Source organism: Haemorhous mexicanus, chromosome 3 (genome assembly GCF_027477595.1).
Source record: "Haemorhous mexicanus isolate bHaeMex1 chromosome 3, bHaeMex1.pri, whole genome shotgun sequence".
Taxonomy (NCBI): domain Eukaryota; kingdom Metazoa; phylum Chordata; class Aves; order Passeriformes; family Fringillidae; genus Haemorhous; species Haemorhous mexicanus.
In genome coordinates, this window is record NC_082343.1 from 90859233 (window position 1) to 90875238 (window position 16006).

Genomic DNA, 16006 nt, shown 5'->3' on the forward strand with positions numbered 1-16006 from the left:
TCAGTCCCCCCAAAAACATCTTTCAGTCTGAGGCACACTTGAGTACAACTTTATGGACTGAGGGACAAATATAAACCAAGAGGATTGCATCAGAAATAAAAAAAAAATTTAAAAATCACTAGCCTATTAATACAACATATTTAAGGAATTTGAAGCATAGAATGACTGGTTGCATTAAACACCTGGGTTTCTCTGGGTGCAAAACAGCCATCAATGTAGCATGGCATGTGTCTGCTAATTTTGAGTAGGTGATCACACTATTTTCCTTGATAATCTCTTAATTTATTAGTCTCACTTCTTTTCTTAAGAGACTCTGAAACTGTGGCAGTAAGTGTTAGGAAAAAATGGTAGGAAATTCATGGTAGAACACTTACAATACTTAAAAGTTACCAACTTGAGAAAATCTAAATGTTTATTATAAGAAAATGCACTCTGAAAAATTTTAGTGTCTGAGAGTGAAATCTCATCTTGTAAAGTACACATTTTTATTTTCAATTTTATCACTGAAAAATATCAGCTAATAGAATACTTGGCTATTTATAATTTAATTAGTGCATCCACCATAAATTAAACTAAATTATGGAAAAGAATAGGCAAATACTCTAGCAAGATATTAGATAAAACTCACATTCTTAAGTATAGTCTCAGTGAACTTACAGAAGTCTATTTCTGAGCATACACATTTATTAAGATAAAAGCCCAAAAAAGGTATGTATGGATGGATTAGTCTTGAAGGATCTTCACTCAATAGGTGGGATCACCTAAGGAATTCACCATTTTTTCTCTATTAAACAGTATGGAACAATTTTGGATTTACTTTCCACTGTAGCCAATAAAAGAAAAAAAAAATGTATTGTTGTACATTAGTTCAAATCACTAAATGCATGAAAAAGCCTTTCATCACTACCTTCTGATTTTTAACAAATTGATAATCTCAACAGTTTTTTGCACTGAGGTGGTGGAAGTATCAACAGATGAAAGGCCACAAAATGGGTGAGGTTTCAGGGTGATCTTCTTGCTTTGGAAAAAAATTGTCTGGTGCTTTTAGAAAAGCTTTCCCTGTGAGAATTGCATATAGCTTCTCCTTGTCTCCATTGAGTCAGCTGCCTGTTTCCAGCCCCTGGCCACGCTCTACTCTCTTTGTTGTAATTCAATGAAGCTCGGCCAGGGAGCAGTACCCTTCTGTCACTGCCATTTTGTCTATGACTTGGAGAAAAAAAAAAAAATAAAAAAGATCTGTGGGTTAAAATGTTCTGTTTCCTTCCCACACAGACAGGGACAGAGTTCAGTGTTACTGATAAAATGTTTATATTCCTTTATTATTTGAAGTAAGAGTAAAAAGTAGGAATCGTCCATCATCATCCATTGCTTATTGTATGTATTTTCACAGGCAAGAAACACCCTATTACTAATTTTAGTTTGCTTTGTTAATCTCATTTTACTTTTGATAGCTTACAAATGTGACTGCCTACTGTGATATGACCTAAGTTTCATGAAATAAGAACCTACTGGGACTCTACTGCATAAGGTGTGCTGTACAGCACAAAGCATATGAAATGTTTGAAATCACAATACTTCTTCAGTTCAGTTTAAATAAATGATCCTGGTTGATTAGGAGAAATCAGGAAAGTCCAGAAAAAAGGAAAGTTTTGGAGTGCTGGATTCTAAAGGATGAAACATTGATATGATCCCAGTCAATGAAATGCTATCTTTCAGCCTATTTAGGACCAGTGATTTTGCCTCTCATTAGGTGGTAGTATGCCAAACAATAGCTCAGCCTTCTGTTCTTTAGGAGATTATAGTTACTCTGTTCCTAGATGCAATATATGTAAGGAAAAAATGGAAGAGGAAAAGTTTTAGGTACTATGTGAGATTCTATATAGTCTCTTTTCTTTTTATAGTCTTTCATTTCTTATATCTGTGCATCATTTGTTATGGTAAAATCAATTGTGTATCAGGAAGTTGAATCTGTTAATTAGACTGTGTATACATGACATTTATTTTATTGGTTTGAAATACTTTTGAAAACATGTCCACGACTCTTTTCTATGAGAACTCCAACAGAACTTATTTTTGACCTTTTTTTATTTTGTCTAACTTCCTTTAGTACCTCAATAGAATATTCTTAGTGAAATACAAAGTAAAATGAACAACCAACACTCTGTGATACAGAACATCTTGTGGAATTGAAAAATCAAAAATCTGATGTTATTTGGTGAATCACTCACATTGTAAGAGAAAAAAGTGTATGCACTGTATGATTTTTTTGGTGAACTTGACACGTTCCATAACAAACCTTGTGCAACTAGGGAAAAGAAGATTCTAAAATCCAAACATCCACCCTTATAGACTGTTTCCTCTCCTCTGTATCACATGTTCTCTATCCCATATGCCTCCCATATTCCATTCATTTTCTCACTCATCCACGCAGTACCTATATTCATACCAAATAAAGCCCTTAAATAATGGACACAGACAAAGACTGAGGGAGAGAAGCTAGTCTAAAAAAAATCTTTCTCACACTATACTTCCCTTAGTGACCACAGAAAATTCTCTGCCACCAGCTTAAGGCAATGCATTTCCCAGTTTTCCCTTATTTCCCCAGGAGACACACTTAATTCTTGACTGCATTTCTCTCAACCCCTCCAGAGATCTAGGAAAAGGAACAGGGACACTTTTTTCCTCATTTAGACACTTAGGTTTGTGTATCTCACAGTCATGGAACAATTTCAAAAGAATTTCTGAAAATCATTTAGTCTAAGACCTCACTTCAAGCAGCATCAAATAGATCAAGGTATTGAGAAGCTTGAGCTTAAAATCTCTCATCCTCAGGGATGGAGATTCCATCCCCAGCCTCTCTGGGAAACTGTCCTGATTTTTGGTTATTTTGGTGGTGAAAAGCTTTATCCTGATATCTGGTTGTTTTTTTTTTTTTTTTTTCCTAATATCAGAGTTTCTGCCATTGCAATTTCTGTCTTCCAGAGCTGCTTGTTCATCACTACACATCTCCAAGAGTCTATCTCTTTTTCTCTGCAGAAAACTTCATTAATATTTTCTTAAGCCTGATCCTAACACTGCACAAACTCAGGTATCTCAGCCTCTTAAACATTTTGTGTTCCATACTCTTAACCATTGTGATAATTCTCTGACATATTCATTCCAGCACCTTATTATATTTCTTGCACCAGGGAATAAAAACTGGACACAGTACTGCAAAAGCAGACTCACAGCCACCATATAGTAGGGAATAATAGCTTTCCTTGACCTGCAGGAAACACTGTTCCTGCAAAGATATTTTCTGCTCTCCACTTGCAGGTCCCTTTCTCACATCATTACATAGTCTCTGGTGTCCTTAGATGATGTAAATACATTTTTAAGTGAGCTCTAGAAAGCAACAGGAAGGCAAAGTATGAAAATATGGTGTGTCAAGTAGTGTTTATCTGCAGTGACTTACACGTCACAGAGAATGTGAGAGTATGTAATCTCAGTTATACCTACTGGCAATAAAAATTAATACCATATAATGGCATTAGTATCTCCAGTTTGTTGGTTTTTATTTAATCTCTAAGTGACTTCTATTAATTATAGTGTCTCAATATCTTTTCATTTCATTAGAGTGTACAACACCAGCTTGCTTCGGTATATGTCTCCAGTCATTAAAGAAAAGTGGTGAATACAGGCCACTTCTGTGGCAAACATATGGTTTGTTGGCTGTGATGTTCCCATTGAGAGAGAAAGTACTTAAGTAGAATTTCTCAATAAAAATCAATTATGGGGTAAGTAGCATACTGGCTATTGTGTAAATTTTTAACATTCCAGAATATTTCACTTTGTTTCAAAGATTCCAATGTTTCTACAAAGTTAATTCTTTTTTAAGATAAGTGAGAGGGAATCTATAGGTTAAGATAAGCAAAATACCCAGAACTGTCCTTCTCATTTAATCTGTGAAATTTATATGGAAAATTTAAAGCATACTCTATCCTCAAACAACTTGTGTCCTATGAGTTTTCTTTTTTACATACACAACAGATTATAGAGAAATTCTGATATAGTGATAAACTCATTAAATAAATTGTCATAGTTTTTCCATCAAGTAAAAAGAAATAACAGAAATAAATACTAGTATGACTTTTTTTTTATCTCTGTCTCTCAATTTTTTTTTCTCATTTTTCTTTTCTATAAGAAAAATTCAGGGAGTGTAAAAAAAGATAGTGATGTGCTGCAAATATTTTTTGAAAGGATTTTCCTGAAAAATTTCCTTTTATCTTGTAATTATGATCTATCTCAATGGTGCTTTATTTTCAGATAAAATGAGTAAAAATTAGAGCATGTTTTCCCTTGGAAATAAGATTTTTTTTCCCCCAATAACTCTTAAAAAAGAATTTAACTACAGCAGTCAGTTTGAATGTATTTTTGTTGTGTTTTTTGTTTGTATTTGGCTTTTGTTGTTGTTGTTTCATGGAAATAACTTTCTATCTCTTTGCACTTCTGGTTTTTTGAGAAGAAACCTGTAGTTTTTAATGCCTTGGAAAGGCACCTCTTATATAATTTATGTTGAAAGGAATAAATAGATCTGTAATAAAAATGCATTCTAATTTTAAATCTGTTTCTTAAATCCCTTTGTATGCTCTCTTCCTATTTATTTCAAGACTATTTGTTCTGAAAAAAAGTAGGACATCACTTGTCTTCTGCTGAAGATGTAATCCGTACTTCATGTTACCTATAATCATCAAACCATAGTATAAAATATCTGCAAGCACAGCTTACCTCACAGTAGCTGAGACCCATTTTTGTATGTCTTGAAGGTAATCTTATTTGACATTTTCTCCTCAGTTAAAGATCCCCAGTAAAGTACTGTGCAGCACTAGTGTGTCAGAAACAAACACAAACACCTGACACCCAACTGTCTTGATCACCTTGCTGTTAAAAGTAAAGCTTCCAGATCAGTTGCAGATAATCTATCAACCTCTGAAGATCTGGGACATTTTCACAGAGAACTGCTAAACTCTTGATGTCTTTGCTTTGATTGCCTTCTTGCTCTCCTTATTTTTTCACAGGGTCTTAACAGAAGAGAGAAAATGGTCAGGAATGATAAAACAAAAAACAATTCAGTGGAGCAGTATCCTGCCCTGCCACAGGCTCTTCTCCCATAGCAGCAGGTTTTCCATCCACTATGCCAACATGACCAGAAGAGACAATTAAACCTTTTATGCTTGATAGGCCAGCAGACTGACTGGTTCTTTTACAATTTCTATGGGAAACAACTCAAACTTGGAAAGAAAACAAGACTCCTATCCTAAAAATCCCATTCACTATTGTTCTTCATCAATTAACGAAATATTAATCAAATTAAAACATTCCTACAGCATGAAGTATACAGAAATTGCATTACCTTCAAAATATTCAATTGCTGACTTAAGCAGTCTGTGGACAATAGATTGTCTATTAACTCTTCATGAGTCCTCAATGGTGTCTACTTCATAGTTTAAAAAGAAGCACTTAACATCATTTTTAAAATAACACAGCTTTTAAAATATGATTATTCATTGTTAAAATAAACTGTACTCCATAATGTAATATAAGAATTTGAATCTGGTCATCTCAGAACCATTTGATAGTGTAATAAAAAAATAGAGAGCTATTGGATTTAGTTCGGATGTAGAAGGAATCCCTTTTTTTTAAATGTAATGTAGAGATGTTACTTATACAGAAAACATATTGAGACAGTTTTCAAGTGAAGACAGAGATGAATCTTGCAAAGATTGTGCATCATCCTCAGTGCCTTATCTGTATATTGAGAAAATACTGCACTTAGAACTCCATACAGAAATGGTGTTGATTTATTTAAGTTTCATCTTCACTTGAAAGTTTTTGAGTTTAGCATTTCATTCCCAAGAAAGGAAGTGAAATGGTCCAGAACACTAATTGTAACAAATTGCTGTTTTCAAAACCATAGTATATCTTTAATAAATAAATTAATGTATAGTTTTTATTGTTCTTCATTATGAGAGCACTCATTAAAAAATGTCAAACACAGTATGTAAAGTTTATTTTTCTTAGGATCAATTACAGTCAGTCATAAGGGATCTACCAGCACAAGGGGTAGGCTTTGATGACAGACATCCAATCAGCAGGAGATTGCAGTGAGAAAACCACCAGACATGTGAAAATTCATAGTCTCAAATATTTTTCCCTTCAGATGCTTCAAGAGAAAATCGTTAGTGAGAGGAAAACTTTGTAAAAATATTATCAGAGGAAAATACTTATAAATAAAAGATCAATTGAACAGGAAAAATACATTTGAAAACCAAAATACTGTTAACTGTCTAAGGAATATGTGTGTACATTTATATAGTTCATACCAATGAAAGCACTATGTTAAAGCACCAATGAAACAAGTGACACTTACATTACACTTGAATATGGCATTGTTGTATGACACAAATAATGTATATAACTGAATATTTTACTTGAAATATTTCTAAGAGAGTAGTGTCAACAATAGAGTTGTGCCTGAAAATATCAGTGTGTTGGCTATTTCAGAATAAAACCATGAAATTTAAATTTGAATGAATTATTGGCCATTACATTTGTTTCAGCTATTTGAACTAAAAGAAAAATAATCTCATGACAGACAGATATAATTTTATTATTTTACTTGAATTAGAGGAAAGGAACAATGATGAACAGGGATTAAAACAATGGAATTACTATGCTGAATGTGTTTTTAAACTATTTAGCATGAAATGAAGTGCCAAGGCAAGCGTAAAACTGTTGTGTGGTAGATGTTAAGAAATGAAAATTGCATTGAATGAATGCATTGAAAATTATCTGGGCCACTTTTTGGACATATCAATTATGCAGCCAAAATAGAAGGTTATGATAGTGATTTTTCACATCCCTGCACCCTGGCAAAATAATAGATATACCTTGATCTTTTTCATGAATTTCTAATTTAACTAACATGATTATGCATCCTTTATCCATGTCTATGGGATAGTTCATGGAGTATACTAAATACTCAACTAGGCTCAGCAGCTGCAAGTTAGACTCATTTTTTTGAGTTTTTTCAAAAAATCTTACTTCTAATGACATTTCATAAAAAACCCCCACATTTTCAAGGAAACTTATGTGGGATGTTATAAATTCCATTTTTTCTGTATAATACCTGTTCTAAGCCACTCACAAAATTTAATAGCAAGCGATAACCTTTCAGAACAGAACAGAATATCTAAAGATTTCCTATACGATAATGCCATCCGGGAAAGTGAACACTGATATTTTTAAAGTGGGAGATTAGTCCTTTCTGTTTATCTAATAAAAGTTACCATCACTTCTTTCGCCACCTTTCCTTAGAAATCAATACAGTTGTAAAACCACTCTGCATTTTTACCAGGTTCAATTCATTTTCTGTGTAACTTCCATGTTCCGCATCAGGGAATTCCTGCCTGAAATGAATTCATCTATTTTCTGTGAAGGAGACACTCGAGAACGATATCATGGTCTGCATTATTTCTTAGAAGAAGTGGTTTGAAAACTATTGCCTATTGAGATGTAGTTTTAATCTTCCTATTTAAACCTGAATTTAGATAAAGGGATCAGAATTATTCCCAATCCCAGAAATACATAAAGTATTTATTCTTTTCTTCCCTCTGCTTTTTTTTCTTGCTGAAGCTACTGCTTAAGGACCTTGTTCCTCTTCAGATAAGATCTGGTTTTTGCCAGGTAAAAGTATATCTGGAAGGGTCTGCTAAAACCTGGCATAAACACACATAACTGAATTGACTTCTCAAATGGCCATCACCACAACAGAAGAGCCAATCAAAATGACAATGCATTAAAAACAGCAGAAGTCAGTCCACTGTCAATCTTGTCTATGTTGTATTATTCTGTCTACTCGCTGTTTTTCTTTGCTTCCAAGATCACTCAGCCATGTAATAAGTAGATTTTCAATGTGTGGTACTTCCTTCATTAGTTGTTCTGTCATGCATTGGTAAAATCAGAGATTTTCTACCTTTTTCCTAATCAGGATACAGTGATAAAGTAAATGCAGGTTATTCATGGTACAACAAAAATATATGCTGTGTTTGCTTATCCAGTGTTTTTCCTATGTTTTACACGTATTATCCTGTATTTTCAAATGCACCAGTTTTATGCTTCAAAACTGCCAGAACTTATGCCATAATCGATATTCTGGAAAAAAAAAAAAAAAACCCATGTGAAACTTACCAAGTTTTAGTCGTTAGTTACTTCTATCAGTACAAGAGGCAGTTCAGAAGCAGTAAAAGAAATCGCTGATTCTAATGAGACTTTGCTCTACATTTGTTTCTCAAGAGGTATCCTAACTATAAGGTTCAGACATAACTCAAGTCTCATAACTGTGGTATGTCAAGCCTAGATTCATGACAGACCTAAGGAATAGCAGCATTACTAGAGCTGTAATCTAAAGCAAAAGTGATTAAAGGATGTGGCTGGCTAACATGAGAAGATCAAATGCTCAAACCTTTCTCAGCCTTTTGGATTTCAAGCTTGCAACTTTAATCTCTTAGGAGAAAAACAGAAATAAATTATTCTGCTCTGTTCTGATTTTGGGAATGATATTTCCAATTCTCTGTCTAAGGAAAGGCAAGATAAGAATAAAAAAAAATAATCTAAGGTAAACTAGGTAAGAGGATACAAAGCAACCCAGGAGAAAGGAGATCATGGCTCCATTAAGTGCTTAAGGGTTTACTTTATATTAACAGTGAACAAAATACGAGAATGTATCTTGTGAACAAGGCTCAAAACTTATTTGCTTTATTCCAGGAATTTTTTCCATCAACCAGCTCTTTTCTTTGAGCTACAGACAGTGAGCAATCATTCATGTAGACAGTTTGCATGTGAAAACAAACCAAACTTTCAGTCGTAATGCCTATAGATATTTTTTTTTACCAGGAATGAGAGCACTAATAAGAACAGCTCTGGTAAATGAAAAAGTAAAGAGCAAAAATATAGATTATAAAAAAGCAGAAAAGTGGTGTAACTCTAGTGAAAGGATAGTTTTAAAGTTTCATTTTGCTAAATGGTCTGTAAGAAGCCAGAAAGTTGATTAAAGCTCAGGAATTTTCTAGCACATTACTTAATCTAGCAGAGGGAGAAAGAGAGCTATTCCCTTGTTGGGCCAGGTTACTGTTAGGTTATATGGGGACTCAATATGATACTAAACTGAAGGGAGAATCAAGGTGCTTAGTGGATGTGTGTGTGTGTGTGTGTGTGTGTGTGTGTAATATAGCCAGAAAAAACAACTCCTTTTTTTTTAATTTGGAAAAAGATCACAATAACAAATCACCAAACAGTTGCCTAAGACACTATTTTATCAGAAACTTCAAACACCACCTAATGTAATAATTTTTATATATATATGTATTCTGTACATAAGGAAAATAGTATCAGGAAGAGAGATTTGCTGAAAAAGCTGTAACAGGAAACACTTTCTGGCATACATAAAGCCTGTATGCCAATATTATATTTATTAACTATTCTAATAAACAAACAATAACCCTTCTAAGTCAAACCAGAACAAAAAGTTATTATCTTCAATAAAAAAGGTAGACTAGACTGTCTCATAGTTCTGTTTTCCCAATCAATCTTATAATTCTTTTGAATATATTCAGCGCATTGCTTTGTCATGTTAAAACTTACAAAATAAATCTAATTTTCTTTAACATATATTTCAGTGAAATATATCTTCCATCATAATTTAAATAATTAAATCAGTCATCATTTAAGATATTTAAATTAGTACCTCTTGAAATCATCTCAGCGAGATAAAGCTCAATTTATGTGTTAAAATTGGGTGAGATCTAACAGTTTTTTAATGCTTCGATCCCCAAAATGGAAAAGATGTTTAATTCTGAACATGAAGTTAATAATGAAATTAATAGAAGATCATACTTTCCAACTTCAGAATTCTCTTCCTTAGTCATCAGACTCTCAAAGTCAATTGGCTAATTTATTAAACAGAAACATGCAAAATATCTGGGTCAGTTTTTTAAATATAATGTTAATATTGTTTTTTGTCCTTAGGTACTCATCTGTGGCACAGCAAAGTGAGCTTTAATAGAGATAGATTTGTCTATTGAATTTTAGTTTAATGGTGGAACAATACAAATTTTTGCTGTAATATGATCTAGGATTTTGCAGAAAACAAACTCTCAAAGGAGTTTACATGGATTATTTTTGTTATAGCAAATTCACAGAAACATTATATGTATTTGCCAGCAATACAGTTATGAGTAATATAATTATGATTTAACATAATACTCACATGTCATGTAGCTTGCAGTTAATATTACATGAAAAATAACTGTAATTATTTAAAAAATTATACATAGTAGCATCGGGACAAACAGGCACAGGAAAACTAGGTTGTTATTAAGTCATAATAACCCTTAGGATGTCTCCACCAGAACCACAAGAAGGAAGGATACTGTTGTGCAGTGAGAACTAGAGCTTAAGATCAGCTTTCCCTTCAGTGTTTGTGTCAGCTTTATCCCTTCCTTGAGGCCAATAGGAATACCAAGCCCAAACCTGCAGGAATCTCTCCTCCCCTTAGTCCTTCTACAAGCTCTTATCTTCTCTCCCCCTTCTACCTGTGGGAGAAGCAGGTACCTCACAGAACCTCTTAACATTCTTAACAGCAACATGCAATTCTCCCTGCACTGCTGACATGCCATAAACTAGCTCTGAGAGGCATTACACAGCATTTCATAGTGACTTAGAACCTTTTAATGGAATTCCTAATGCTTTTTAATTCTCTCTGATTATTGGGAATTTAAGATTTGTGCAAGCATTATATTACTCCTTGAAAACATTTTTTTAACAGACTATATCAAAATATAACCAAATTTTGACTAAAAAGAAAATAAATTTTTGTTTATCAGCTGAATAGTTCTTTTTAGCTGAAGTGACATGAAGGACTGGAAGAACAAGCTAGCTTAACCACATGTTTTTTGGAGGTTTCCATTAAAAATAAACAATTCATAGCTCTGCCTCTTTCCATTTTAAATATAAACCTCTTCCTATCCTTCATATAAGCAGGTATCAGACTAATCCTCCAAGTGGAAAGTTTCATTTTCCTGAAAGTGACCATACCAAAAGATTCTGAATAGTTTCCAAATTCCTTGGTAAGACATTTTTAGAACACAGTCTAATATCGGCAGATAGGTAATTTCCACTCTCCACAGGGAAGACTCAGAACAGCTCAGTGAGAGAAATTAAATGAAAAGGTTTCAAAACACTGAAAATCCACTTCATTTTCTTGAACTAGAACTTCCATATTCTGCAAAAAAATACCTAATCTGAAATTTTATGGTTTTTTAATATGCTGGTTTATCTATCTCCATCTTTGTTCTTCCTTAAGTGTTTCCAAGAAAAGTTCCTACATTTTTTTTCCTGAAAGACTAATTTTATACTCTATTTAATAAAATAACGTTTTACCCTATTATTGATATTATAGCCCTAAAGTGGTAACATTCCTTTCTACACTGCAACAGAGTTGCACTTTGTATTGACTGCCCTGTTTTTAAATTGCAGCCAGACATTCCTCTTCTTGTATTTAATAAACAAAAATAGCAACTGAAATTTGCTCCTCAAACATCTTTGAAGAATCCCTGTAACAAACTCCTTCCATTCTGATTTCTTCCTAGACAGAATTCAGCAATTGATATGAGAGGACATTCTGAATTTATTATTCTTCTGAGTTTTACTAAGTGAAGATACTTGAAATTTTCACCTCTCATTCCTATTCTGTCTATGCTATCCTATGGTCAGTAATATGTTCCTATCACTTTCAGCTTCACAGACTTCATACCCAGCAGGTCTGCTACTTTTCCAACCGTATTTCTATTACTAAAATAGTTTCTACTTTGCTTTATTTTCCTTTCAAAAAAAAAAACCACTCTGACTTTTGAGAATGTTTACTATCTACTCATAATTTGCAATGTATGTTCAATTTTTCTGACTACTTTTAGTATTCTAGGATTTTTCTGACTACAACTAGTATTCTTCCTTAGAATGCTGTATATTCAAGTAGCTCTTACACTAAATTTTATTTTTTAAAGGTACAATCAGTTAAAATTTCAGTTGAAAAGAAATATAGAAAATCACGTTTATTTGAGTAGAATTTTCTGTAGAGCTAACATAATTTAGCAGTTCATTTAATTTATGATATTGCCATTTTTAAATACAGAACTTTAGTTGCAAACCTCACTTCTGCAGAAATTTGTTAAATAAGTTTCTCCATGTTTGTGAAATACTCCGTTGCCATAGTGATGACTGTGATAGAAAAAGCTACAAGAAAAGCAGTAACTGTCTTGAGGACATGGCTTCAATACAGTCTAATAAATGAAATATACAGCTGTACAGGGAAAGTAAAAAGATAAGAAAAAAAAAATTGAATCCTTTTTTTTCCCCCCATGAGGATCATCCATTTTACACACTGGATGACATAGTCCTGGGGGAAGAGGAGGTGGCTGGAAGGAAAAATGCAATTGTACAATTTTTATGTACTTGCAAAGTTACAAGGAGGTGCACTGTTGAAAAGCAACCTTAATTCTAGAATTTCCTAGGCGATTAGGCTTGGAGACATTTTTCTTGAATAAAGTACTGTTCTGGCCATTCCCTGGATATGCAAGAGATGTAGCTTCAATTCTGTGATACTGACATTCCTAAATTTTTTTTTTTCCTCTGGAAGATTAGAAGCTTTTCTTCTGCACCTTTTTTTTCTTTTCCTTTTGCCTCCAGCCATGAAGAAACCAGCACTACTGTACACTACCCAGGGAAACCTGGCTGATTCACAAGACCCTTTTTGTCAACACCAGCTGGTTTTGGGTTAATCTAGTTCTGCTAGCACAAATACATCATTGCTTACATAACTGTCAGATGTAGCCCAGAGATAGATATCTTAAATTATGATGATTTAAAACTGATTAAGCCCTAATCAACTTTCACATGAAAAACGGACAAACTTTGTTGGAACAACACATAAGAACAAATCTATGGCTAAATGTCCCTTGGGTAAAAATTTCACAGTTTTCTGGAGATATTAGGGAATGTGATATTTAGCTATATTCTTTGTTTTGGCAATATATGTATTAGAATACATACAAAAATATGTTTAAATTCTTAACAAGCTTTTGGTGACACAATACATGGTCAGAGGACTGCATATTTAATACCATTTTGAAATACAGCATATTTACTAAAGTAAGATTTGTTTCCAAATTTTGATTAAATGAAATGAGATAACTGAGCTGTAGCAATCATATTATGGAACAGTTTCTGCTATCCAGGATGCTGAGTCATTCTTATCAATCATGTATACTTAATTTATGCATGTGCATATCTATAGACTTTGTTTTGCTTATTTATAATAGTGAATACTAGTATTTCATAGTTGATTCAGATGACATTTTCTCCAAACATTGTAGAAGGTAAAGTACAAATATGACATTTGGGCAATGCATACACTAACTTGGAAAATTTAGATACATTTTGTCAGTTTGATGATCCTTCTGGATCCCTTCCAACGAAGAATATTATATGTTTCTATGATTTTGTGATGCATAGCAAACAGTGTGGAACAAGTATCAGATACAACAATCTAATAAAGATTAAATAAACTGCACTATTGTCTGAGTCTTTTGGCTGGAGTTTTTTAGATTAGAAACAATTTTGTGGTAATTCAAGAATCTGTCAGTAAGGTTTCTTGAAGTATGCCAGTGTCAGAAATGTAGTGCTTTTGCACAGCAAAATATTTATTAAATACATAAATATAATTTTATCTGCTCCTGCCTGAAAAAGGTGAATTCCAAAAGAAATCTATAGGCTCCTTTGCTGTAGATGTCACAGCTGACCATTCCGAGTTCACCTTTAGGAAAAAGTATGCAAAAAGTATGCGGGACTAATTTCACCCAGTCCTGCAGAATGCTAACTTTTGGGATTTAGCTATGACTTCTAAAAAACAAATTGTTTCTGGCAGTGTCTCTAAAAAAACAAGTGCTAAAATAAATAGTAATCAGCAGACTTGGTTTTATTTGAAACATTTTAGGAAACTTTGATAAAATCCATGAATGCGGGACCTGCTACTTTAAATTTTTATTACGTAGAGATGTCCAATACTCATATAGTTTCTTGGATGAGACTATTTCCTTTTGTTAAGTACAGGGTTATAGTACTAAGCATTTAACAATTGGCATTTATTTCTGTTTTTTGGTAATTACTATTTCTGAAAACCAGCTCCTCAGAAGGCTCCTCAGAAGTTTGCACAGGATTGTCATTGTTACTCTGGAGTGGAAGAACCAACCTTTTCTTAGCTGGAGAAGGGGAAGGTCAAAGACAGGAGTAATACCTTGGGAGGCCTGACTTGCTCTGTGGCTGTTGGAGGGAAGTTATGGGAATTGGGCAATGACTACTGCTGTTGGGAAGGGTCACACCTCTCTCCCCTTCCTTCATCAGGAGATGTCAGTTTATCACAGAGATTGGGATACAGGGAGAGAAATCTCTTTTTTTGGTGTCTGATAGAAGAAGTGAACAGTTTCACCAGTTTTACTGCCCCAGCAGTCTGTTCCCAAGGCAACTGTCTCATTCACCTGAGCCCAGAGCGTGAGAGGCTGAAATGTTAATGGCTTCAACATTATTATGAAGGATTTTTGTCCATTATGAAAAAACTATATAAAGAAACTGTGACCCTCAAAGCCCACCCCTCCCTGAATATGACTCCTGCCTGGAACTTTGGACTGTGAGTTAGGCCTCCTAAGGGGATATGATATCAGATAAAAATTACACTATTTTTCAGTTATCTCATGCCTAGGTGTCGAGGCTGTTACTGGGTCTAGGGTCTTCAAAGAGACGTGAGCAGTTTTTGGTCGTTATAAGGTTTTTATTGCAAGAATACATCAGTCTCGAAGACAAAGAGTTCAAGGTGTTAGAGTCCATGTTAAAGCTTTCTAGCAAAAAGTCCCAAGCAGAAGCAGCAACTGTAAGGCTGCTGTACAGAATCCCAGGTTCCACACAGGAACAGCAGCAGCAGTAGCAGTTGTTCCCTGGCACAGAGTCCAATGTCCCCGGCAGCAGCAGCAGCAGTAGAATCCAATGTTCCAAGCAGCAGCAGCAAGGACCATAGATTGCTTTCTTCTTCTTCTTCAGGTTGCTGATGTGTTGATGCTGTGATGGTTGATGATGATGATGGTGATGATCCTTGTACCCCACTATAGGGCTTTTTTTTCATAAAACATCCAATCAGCTAAAAATACGATTCTAAAACATTTTTTCTAAGCCAATCTGAACTTGATTCTGATGTGCAAAGGTAGTACGAAAGTAATATGAAAGTAGTGTCAATTCTCACCTAAAAACCTACACATAAAATATTATCTATTTATGCAAATAGACTGTTTTCTTACTTAAAAAAATACGTGTATAAATTAATTTATTTACATGAATATTTCTATCTACTTATGCATGTAGTTTTGCATGAATAATTGTATCTGTTTTACTCACAAGGTTCTACTGTTCTTTTGCTATGTCTAGGGCTAAGCTGCTGAACTTTTAACTAAACCTTAGGGCCTTTGCTAGTTAATAAAGTTTCTTAAGGCACCTACAATGTATCTCTACTTACTTAAAACCTAAAAATGAAACTTAAAACAGTAACTTACACTTCTATTTACTTAAAACTTAAACCTACACTTCTACTTCATATCTATGTGGCTTAATATATCCTAATTTCTCTAAAGGCTTTAATTAAACCCCTGCATTCATCTCCCTCTCTGAGAAACTCAGAGAGGCCTGCATTCCAACATCTAGCAAGTAAACAAGGCTGAGGAAGAAGAATGTATCTACAAGGAAAGTCAAACCCAGCAGCTGTCCTGAAAATCAGCTCTGGCTGAGTTTGTGGTGTGGGAGCCAAAGCCCAGAGGCTCATCTGCTGAGGCCAGGTTTGCACACATCCCCCCAGTCAAAGGGGGAGGAG